Source organism: Palaemon carinicauda, chromosome 29, assembly GCF_036898095.1.
Source record: "Palaemon carinicauda isolate YSFRI2023 chromosome 29, ASM3689809v2, whole genome shotgun sequence".
NCBI classification, from domain to species: domain Eukaryota; kingdom Metazoa; phylum Arthropoda; class Malacostraca; order Decapoda; family Palaemonidae; genus Palaemon; species Palaemon carinicauda.
In genome coordinates, this window is record NC_090753.1 from 11,729,710 (window position 1) to 11,740,508 (window position 10,799).

A 10,799-nucleotide genomic window follows, 5' to 3' on the forward strand; every position below is an offset into this window, starting at 1 on the left:
GGAAAATGAACCGTAACCAGAGAGAAGGATCCAATGTAGTACTATCTGGCCAGTCAAAAGACCCCATAACTCTCTAGCGGTAGTATCTCAACGGGTGGCTGGTGCCCTGGCCAACCTACTACCTATAAATGTGCGTAAAGGACTCAATTATAAACTAACACCTAAGTTTGAAGGCCCATTTAACATCTTGGAAACATTAACAGCCAATAGGTTTAGAGTTCAAAACGTATCTCAACCCACGGATGAGAGAATAGTACCATTGGCTCACAAAAGAAATTGAAAAAAAAAAAAAAAGAGAGGGAAAGAAGTGAGGGAAAAATTTTTATTTGTGTGATTAAAAGTTTTCTTCTTAATACAGGAGTAATTACATATATTTTTCTCGTTACAGGTTTCCAAGATGAATTTTTTGTTGTTGGGAGTGATATTGTTCGCTTAGACATTTTTCTTGTTTGGGATGAGCTCTAAAACTAAAAGTATAGATTTTAAATATGGCACTATAGTTGAAAGACAAGAAGATGTTTTTATTACATCGAGCAACGTGGTTGTAGAAGTGAATATGCAAGCAATTTTTCTTCCAGAGAATGATGTCACTAGCTTAAAATCCGCCATTTCAAGGTTTTCTGTCTCATTAGAGGAGTTGCATAGAAGACATTTTCATTTGACTACAGAGAGTTCGCTTGGATCGACACTAAAAGTTGCAGAGATGCTATCTGATGACTTGCAAAATAAGACTTACGAGACAGAATCTTTGGCTTGTGACCTTTTGATGTGGACTGTAGGACACGAACATAAAGAAAGACGAAATCCGTCTATTTTTGCTGCATTAAACATCTTTGGGTCTATTGCAAGTTTAGGTTTAGGAATTTCCAATCGTCTTAAGATTGGTAATCAAAATATGAAAATTGACTCATGTGGATGAATTGATTATGTCAAAACTAAGGAATCAGTTAGCTTCAATCAATCAAATTATGGATTTAGTAAATGAACATTCAAGTAATATCAGTCAGATTATGGAAGTACAGGATTTGTTGGCAACGTTAACGTATTATGATTCAAAGATAGATCACATACACAACAGAATTGCTCATTTCATTGAGAAATCCAAGGATTATGTAGAAGCTATCCCGTTAGCAACTAAAGGTGTACTGTCGCCCCATTTGTTGCCTATAAATTACTTAAAGTTAGTTCTGGAGAACGGAAGGGATAAACTGGGCTATGTTCCTTTGTTAGGTGAACGTAGGATAGAATTTTATTACAGCCTAATTACAGTAAGCGTTGAAAATAACAAGATTAGGATTACAATTCCCTTTGATTCTTCTGATGCCTGGCAATCTTACAGGATATCACCATTTCTGACTTTCATGACGAATCACTCAAATCCAGTAATATCCAGTTTGACAGGACACATATTGATTTCCCCAGACAAGAAAACATATACGGTCATTAGAGACTTAAATCAATTAACTCACTGTTCAGATGCGATGGATAGAAAAATATGTACAGCTGACTCATTTGAATTTCATAAAAACTTAATGGATTCATGCGAGTTAGGTATAGTGCTAGACGATGCTCTCTCCCATACAAGTGAAAATTTTCTGGATAAGCTTTATCCCTTTGACAATAATGAGTTCAACTGCAGACTCAACAATGGATACGACACGACAAGGACGGCTTCAATGTATCATGCCCTGACGGATCCACGTCCTTTGCACACATATTTGTTGCAGCAGATGGTTGTATCGGGACTTCCCCTAATTCCCTGGTGACCGGGGCAAGGACTATCATCAGAGAACGAGCCTACTTCGCGAACTTCACGTGGACGTCTACAATGCCAGCACTACCTCTCCCATACAACAAACAGGTAGCCAAGCTGTTGATGAAATTGACCGAGATGGACCACCTGTCACCGACTTATAAGGAATTTCTTCACCCCATACTACTAGCAGGAGTGTGACGGTGATGATATTTATCGCCGTGAACATCCATGTTTGGCGTAGGTTACGGAACAGTTGGAAGCTAAAAGAGAATGTTTTGCCATGTCCAGAAAAAACTCCTTATTTAATTCAGTTTAAAGCCGTTTGAAGTGGCCACCTCATTCGCTAAAGGAGTAAAATGCTCTGGAAATAGTGTATGTACGAAAAGCAGTTAGTACGCTAGTAATATGTAATTGAAGAAATTATTGAACATTGCATTGTTAAAAATACATTTAAAAAACATTTAAAAAAAATATAAATCATTTTTTTCTCTCTGCATCTAATAAAATATATAAGCCGGAATGTTAAAAGAAAAGAGAAAAAAAAATAAAAATAACAGAATCTATGGGCATCTAATGAAATATTTCAGCTCTATATATATATATATATATATATATATATATATATATATATATATATATATATATATATATATATATATATATATATATATATATATGTGTGTGTGTGTGTGTGTGTGTGTGTGTTCGAGACCGTGGTACATGTACGTACCAGGAATTCGTGTTTGTGCACTAAAATTGAATCTTTACCAAGGTAACAAATATTTGTATTAGTTACCGTATTGTGTTAATCTATGTTTCTGACAAAGGTAACAATTATTCTTTGACATGTTACCGAATCATATGTATATCAGTATTTTTTTTTTGTACCATATAATCATTTGCTAGCAATGTACCATATATGTGATCTGTATTTATCATGCATTTTTTTTCTTTGCTTTGGTAATATCTTTTCATATGCATTATTGTTATTATTTTTTTTATGTGCCTATTTGGACATTCGTCCTCATTTGCTTATGGCTAAAGTTAAACAAAGAATGATACATATATCCAGTCACACCTATTAAACATATTTTGGCGTGTTGTTAAATTTTTAGAAAAAAATGAGATAGGTGGCCGAGCTAATGTATTAAATGAAATAGTTAGTTATTACATGTTTAAAACACATGACGTAATATGTCATTGTGGATGAAGATGCTAGCGTGAGATTTGTTGTAGTCAGATAAAATCATAAACAGGATGTATTTTGCATCCCTCGGCAATGTAACATTTTTCTGAAGCATCAACACAAATGCATACCGTGTGAAAGATTGTGTCGTCACCGGATGCAGGTGTCTTCCGAGAGATGAATGTCAAGTTTACATATTGTGTTTAAATGCTGAGACAACTAAACATACGATATCTGTGATATCGATAATTTAGGCAGTTCATATCTATACTTCACCTGAATTGGTCATCCGACCAAACCAGCTACACTCCTGTGATGGAGATATTTAACACTGTTGTTTTTAGAGAATAAACCATTTTAAAGTTACAATGATGAGCTTTATTTCAAGAATCAACATCTCAAACAACACATACTCAATGTGTGTTAATAACAGTAGCACACTAATACATGTACCTCGGTTACATATGCCCATCTTTCTTATATAATAACTTCTGTATTTCTGTCTTTCTTTTCATCCGGCTAACTATTTTTAACTTATTTCTTTAGCACTAGTTGGAGAATTTGAGTTTATCTTTGTTGATGGCGGAGGGGCATTCTGAGAAGTGCCTTCTTTTATTTCATGATGTGGTTCTTTATTTTGTTGCCTGCCTTTCTGCCCTGTATGTTCTCCCCTTTCACAATTTTTTGCCTGATGTCTATCTCCCCTTTTATGTAATCTTCCATTAGATTTGAATATGTCCTCTCTACTTCCTTCAACTGACCTTGCCCTAAATTTCTGCTCATTATTCTGTTAAACCCTACTGTAATTTGTGCCTCCATTACAATCTACTGTTCTATCTTCCCTACAACTATTTGAACTGCTGGTTTTTTCTCTTGATTTCCTATCGATGTTGCTAATTTCCATTTCTCTTAGTAAAAACTCATATCTAGAATGATTTTTGTCACATAAGTTAATGCCTCATCTATGTCTACATATAGGGAATAGTCATTAACAATTCATTTTATCTTCTGCAAAGAAATCATGTCCTTGTTTACTGTTGCTATGTGAGCCTCCATTTGTATGGCAAAGTCATTCATCGAGCAACCCTCGTTCTTTTCCGATAAGATCTTATGTAGATATCTTATCCTTTCTGTCTCTTTGGCCGATCGCCATGTTTGTCTATATTTTTCTTTAAACTCAGTAAAAGTTGCTGCATTTTCAAATTCCTTACCATTCAAGGTTTTGTAAGCATCACCTACATTTGCATTCACTGTTAACATAGCCTGTTTAATTTTTTGCTGCCTCATTGTTTATTCTCAGACTAATTATTTTACTTTAAGTATTAGCTAACCACTTTTCCACTATATATTTATCTAACATTCTTATATCTGGGTTATCCCTACCTATATTTAAACGAAAACTTGTTTGTATTAATTCTCTACTGAATTCATGTTAGCGGGGTTAGTTATTTTGGTTAATTCTTTGAACACGTTTTGTGGGAAGTTACTCGTTTGTGTTTTTCACCTACTTGTGTAATCTTAAATCATATTTCAATCCTATATTATATGGGCTGACATCAAGATCATCATCACTCAAAAAAAAAATCATATTTCGGGAAACTTATTTTTTTGCACTTACGAGAGAGAGAGAGAGAGAGAGAGAGAGAGAGAGAGAGAGAGAGAGAGAGAGAGAGAGAGAGAGAGAGAGAGAGAGAGAGAGAGAGAGAGAGAAATGTTTCCTCACATTTGTTTTCGTTGGTGAATTCCTTGTATTTAAAACTTTTGTTTCATCTCACGCCCTTGCTATTACTTTAGCATTTTGATGTTTACTCTACAATGTCTTCTATGCTTACCTGTAATAGTTTTCTATTAATTCTTTTACTGATGAATATCAAACTGTATTTTATCCATTTAAGCTGCCGCCTATGTAAAGCCATGTGGGGCAGAATAATTATTTTTAAGCTTCAATACAATAATATCATTATTTCATGAATGAATATTTTCGTTAGTGTGGGTTGATGGGTGCATGTTCAGGATGATTTATATATATATATATATATATATATATATATATATATATATATATATATATATATATATATATATATATATATATGTCTTATATATATATATATATCCTATATATACATAATATATATATATATATATATATATATATATATATATATATATAAATATACAATATATATATATATATATATATATATATATATATATATATATATATATATATATATATATATGAAAAAACTGGTAAAAAAATTTATTCTCTTGATAATTGGAAGCTTCAACCATGCAATGGAACTTAACCAATATGCAGTGTGTTGCAAAATCCATGAGTTCCCAATTCAGGTGGGAAGGGACCTTTGTCTAAATCAGGTGTCATCCAAAAGGACACGTTGAAAAATTCCTCCTATCTGATATCGGATAGCAGTAAGCTGTTCATGCACCTCCCTGTTGCAAGGCAACAGGGCATCTCCAACTGTACTTCTATTTCTTGCGGCCAACTTACCGCATTTTTTAGATTGAATCAATTGCTTGCCACGTCGGCACTTTGTGTGGAGGCCATGCTCCAGAATGGGGGAGAAGGGGGTAACTTTAAATATGACTGCTTGAGAGGGAGGAACCGGTGTAGCAGGAAAATTTCTCCCCCTGTCTGGAATTCCCCCCGGAAAAATTAGCCTAGGATCGATTTCCCCAGGGGAAAAGCAGCCCGGGCTGTTATTCCCCCAGGGAGAATTTCAGCCCTAAGATATTTTTCCCCCCAATAGACCATTTCTCCCTCACCTTCCCTTACAGAGAAACTATTTTGATGAATTAAAAAATCAACAGTAAGTTTGACAAAATATTAGGAGTATATATATATATATATATATACATATATATATATATATATATATATATATATATATATATATATATATATATATATACATATATATATATATATATATATATATATATATATATATATATATATATATATATATATATACATATATATATATATATATATATATATATATATATATATATATATATATATATATATACAATGTTATGTAACGTTACCAACGTTATGATGCAATTGCTAACGTTAGCAATGCTATTAACATGTATGTTAAAAGCATTTTTCCAAATACCGTTTACACAAATTATAAAAATGTACAAAAGGGTACAGAACATAACAAACCCACCTAACCTAACCTAGAAGTTCCCAGGTCACAATCACTAGTCGGGGGCAAACCCCCGGACCCCCTGTAGCTGGGGGACCCCCTTGCCAGGTCACACACTTGTACTGGCAAGAGGTAATGTGAACCTGCTCACTATAAAAACATTGAAATTAAAGAAATAAATTACTTACATTTATGACCAGGTGTAATGGTCTGATTCCCCCCCCCCCACCCCTCCCGTTCAAAACAATGTTACCTCCGTCAAGCAAAGGGGGAATCTTGACCCAGAGGGGGGAAATATTATCCCGGGACAAAGTTCCCCAGGGGGGATATATATCCTGGGCCATATTTCCCCTGGGGGAAATTACGCAAGGGGGAAAAACAGAGGTGTCTTTTGTAAGCCAGTCTAGGTGCGGCGAATTATGTCACGTCTTGTGACTATTCTTGTGTTTTATTGGGTCTTGTAGTTAACAAATTGGTGAAATCATACACTTGGTGACGTCATACACCTGGTCACGTCATATTGCCGGTTCCGGTCCTTCATCTAATGCAACGCGTGGCATATACTTATTCAACTGGGTCAGGCGCTCAGTTCCTGTACTTGCAATTTGTATCGTCTATGAACACTACAACATCAGCATTTAATTCGCACAATGCCTTTGATATGCTCTCTCTCTCTCTCTCTCTCTCTCTCTCTCTCTCTCTCTCTCTCTCTCTCTCTCTCTCTCTCTGTTTTGTATCTGTGTGCCAGTGAGTGATTACACTTTTGCGACCCTATAAATATCATGATTTAACGCGGATAACAAAAGGCTATCGAGTGCAATATAGCTACAAGTTTTCGTGAATAGTCAGTGATTAGTTTGAGGTCGGAGAAGTGGGATAAAACGTCGGCATAGAATAGTTATCTTGTGAATTACTAAAAATCTAATCAAGATGGCTATGTACAACACGGGCAAGGCTTGGAGAGACATCGCTGGACTCAGCAAAAATAAATTCCATGAGTTGGCGAAACAGGAGCTCGACCGTCTGATAACAGAGGTCACTAGTAACGTCAAACAATGTGACGGAAAAATATTCGCAGACATATTGAAACAATATGATCCAATAAACTGGAGCAAATCTGCGGAAAACATCAGCAAAATAATAGAAGAAATTCCAAAGAAAATCCAAGTGTTAAAGAGACTTATAAAGAAAGTCTACATCAATCAACACATTCCATCAAAGAACAATAAGAAGTCCAATATGGTGAATATGCTGATTGATGCAATGGGAAAAAGAATGCCAAAATGGTGTAATACATGTAAGATATGGTATTCCATTAATAATCCTCAACAATTGATTAGAAAATGTGATGCCTGTCATGTCATAACACATCCCACATGTGCTGAAATACAGCAAAAAATAAAAAATAAAGACACAAAGGTATTCTGCTCAACATGCTTAGTCTGGATAGAAAATGTAATTAAGTCGAGACTAAATCTGCAAATAGTTGAAGATAAAGAAGAGGAAGAAGAAGAAATAGAAGAAGAAGAAGAAGAAAAAGAAGAAGAAGAGAACAATGAACAGGATATGTGTAAGGATGCAGAAGAAATCATTGATATAACCTATGATGCCATCCAACAACATACTTATGAAGAAATAAATTACCAGATGGAAACAAATAATAGACCCAAGAGACTCTACCTGGACCTACATAATTTTAGGGAAGAGCAAGAACAAGAAAAAATAGAAAAGAAGGATATAGTCTGCAATATGCTGAAAAGAGGGAATTGCAGATTTGGCGAAAGATGCTACTACAAGCATCCAAAGATATGCCATAATTATGAAATATATGGTAAATGTGCGTATTTAGACGGATATGGAGACGAATGCAGAGATCTCCATCCAAAAATATGCAAAAACCTAAAAGAATGAAAAGGATGCATTTACAACAAAAAATGTCGATATATGCATCCTGCAACCATGAATGAAAGTAAGAAAACTCAGCAAACTGAAAAAAAAATGAAAGCAAAAAAGAAACAAAAAAAGAAACAAAAAAGCAGGCCGTGTATATACCGCGCTTTGAACCAAGAGCCCCAAGATATGAGGCCTTTAAACCCAAACCGGCACATTTAGAGCCTAACTACAAAGAATGCATCTATAATGCCAGGGGTTGGTGCAGATATGGGGACAGTTGCAGGTATACACACACAAATAAATATGAAGGCGAAAGAGCAAATATAATAGAAAAGTTGGATTTTTTAATGGCAGAATTCCGGGAAATGAAGAAAAGAACATCATATCAGAACAGGAAGGAAGCATGGGAGAATCCATATTATTACCAATATTAAATAATGGGGATGAAACACAAACCATAATAGTAATGAATGCACAGGGTTTAGTCACGAGTAACTCTAAAAGGAAAATAGAGTTCTTAGAAGAACTAACCCAAATTGAAAAAATAGATATATTAAATATAAGTGAAACATGGTATTCCCAAGAGACTGGCAGTGATGACCAGATAAAGGGTTTCCAAACTTATAGATCAGACAGAAAAAATAGGAATCAAGGGGGAACCGCAATATATGGAAGAGACATAAATCAAGGAAAAGTATGTGAAAAATACAGCAACACAGAATGTGAATTGATTGCGGTAGAATTTGAATTTGAAAAACTAATGAATATTGTAGTTTACAGACCCCCAAACACTAAGGAGTTTGACATAATAATAGAAAAAATAGATGATATATGTAGAAACCATAAATACTGGAATATACTCCTATCCGGAGATTTTAACTTTCCTTTCGTGGATTGGAAAGAACGGATAGAAGAAAGTGGTTGTATGTATACATATAAAAAAGATAGTAATAGTAGCGCAGAAGATAAGAGGCAATTTGAAAAGCTTCAAGATATGCTATTAGAACATAATATGCAACAAATAAACCACATTCCAACAAGAAAGGAAAATGTCCTAGATCTAGTATTTGTGAATGAGGTGAATTATGTTAAAGAAATAATAGTGTATAACACGGGAATTTCAGACCACAATGTCATAGAATTGATAGTTCATTCCAAAGCAAGTGATCACAGAATTAATAAAAGCACAAAACTTTGGGAAGGATATGGAAAATATAACTTTTACAGTAAGAATATAAAATGGTCAGAAATAAATGAAGAACTGAATAAAGAATGGAAAAATGTATTTATGAGTGATAATATACAGGTAAATACGGATATACTGTACAAAATACTGGAGAAAATTGTTGAAAAATATGTACCGAAAAAAAACAATAAACAAAAGACGTGCATACCAAGAGACAGAAGGATCTTATTTCAGAAAATTAAAAAGTGGAAGAAAAGTCTTGCAAAAGAAAAAAATGTGTGGAAAATGAGGGAAATAAAATGTAAGATAGAAAATGCAGAACAAAAGATTATACAGTCGAAAGAAAATGAAAAAAGGGACTTAGAAGAAAGGACACTTCAAAATATAAAAAGAAACCCCAAAGTACTTTACTCCTATGCAAAAAAGATGAATAAAAGGAGAATAGAAATAGGCCCTCTAAGAATTGAAGGACGGCTAACGAATGAAAAAAAGGAAATATGCAACATATTAGCAGAAAAATATAAGAGTGAGTTCACGCCAAGAATTGCGAATGAGAATAATGAAACAGAAATGAGAGAAGAAAATGTTGAATATCTAACGGATATAGATATTAATGAAGCAGATATTGTCACGGCTATAAACGAAATTAAAAATGGATCGGCAGCCGGACCAGATGGAGTTCCAGCGATTTTGTTAAAAAAAACTGCAAACACTATCGCGAAGCCACTTGCAATACTGCTAAGACAGAGTATAGATATGAGCGAGATATATGTTAAACATAAATTAGCTTATATAACCCCTATCTTCAAAAGTGGATCAAGACTAGAGGCAAGCAATTATAGACCTGTTAGTCTAACATCACATATTATGAAAGTGTATGAGAGGGTAATAAAAAAGAAAATAATGAACCATTTGGTCAAAAATAATTTGTTTAATATGGGTCAACACGGTTTCGTACCTGGAAAAAGTACACAGACCCAACTGATAGGTCACTATGAAAACATATACAATAATATGATAAATGAAAAAGACACAGATGTGATCTATCTAGATTTTGCAAAAGCCTTTGACAAGGTAGACCATAACATATTGGAGAAAAAAATGAGAAAGCATAATATTGTGGGAAAGATAGGAAAATGGGTAAAAGAATTCCTGCAAAACAGAAAACAGATAGTGGTTGCAAATGACGAGAAATCAGATGAAGCCCAGGTAATATCTGGTGTGCCCCAAGGTACGGTATTAGCTGCACTGCTATTTGTTATTATGATCTCAGACATAGACTGTGATGTTGAAAACTCCGTAGTGAGAAGTTTCGCCGATGACACAAGAATAAGTAGAGAAATTACTTGTGATGAAGATAGGAACTCACTACAAAGAGATCTAAACAAAATATATGAATGGGCGGAGATAAATAGGATGGTATTTAACTCCGATAAATTCGAATCAATAAATTATGGAAACAGAGAAGGAATGGTGTATGCATACAAGGGACCTAATAATGAGACAATCACAAACAAGGAAGCAATTAAAGACCTTGGTGTAATTTTAAATAGGAATATGTTATGCAACGACCAAATAGCAACACTGTTGGCTAAATGTAAA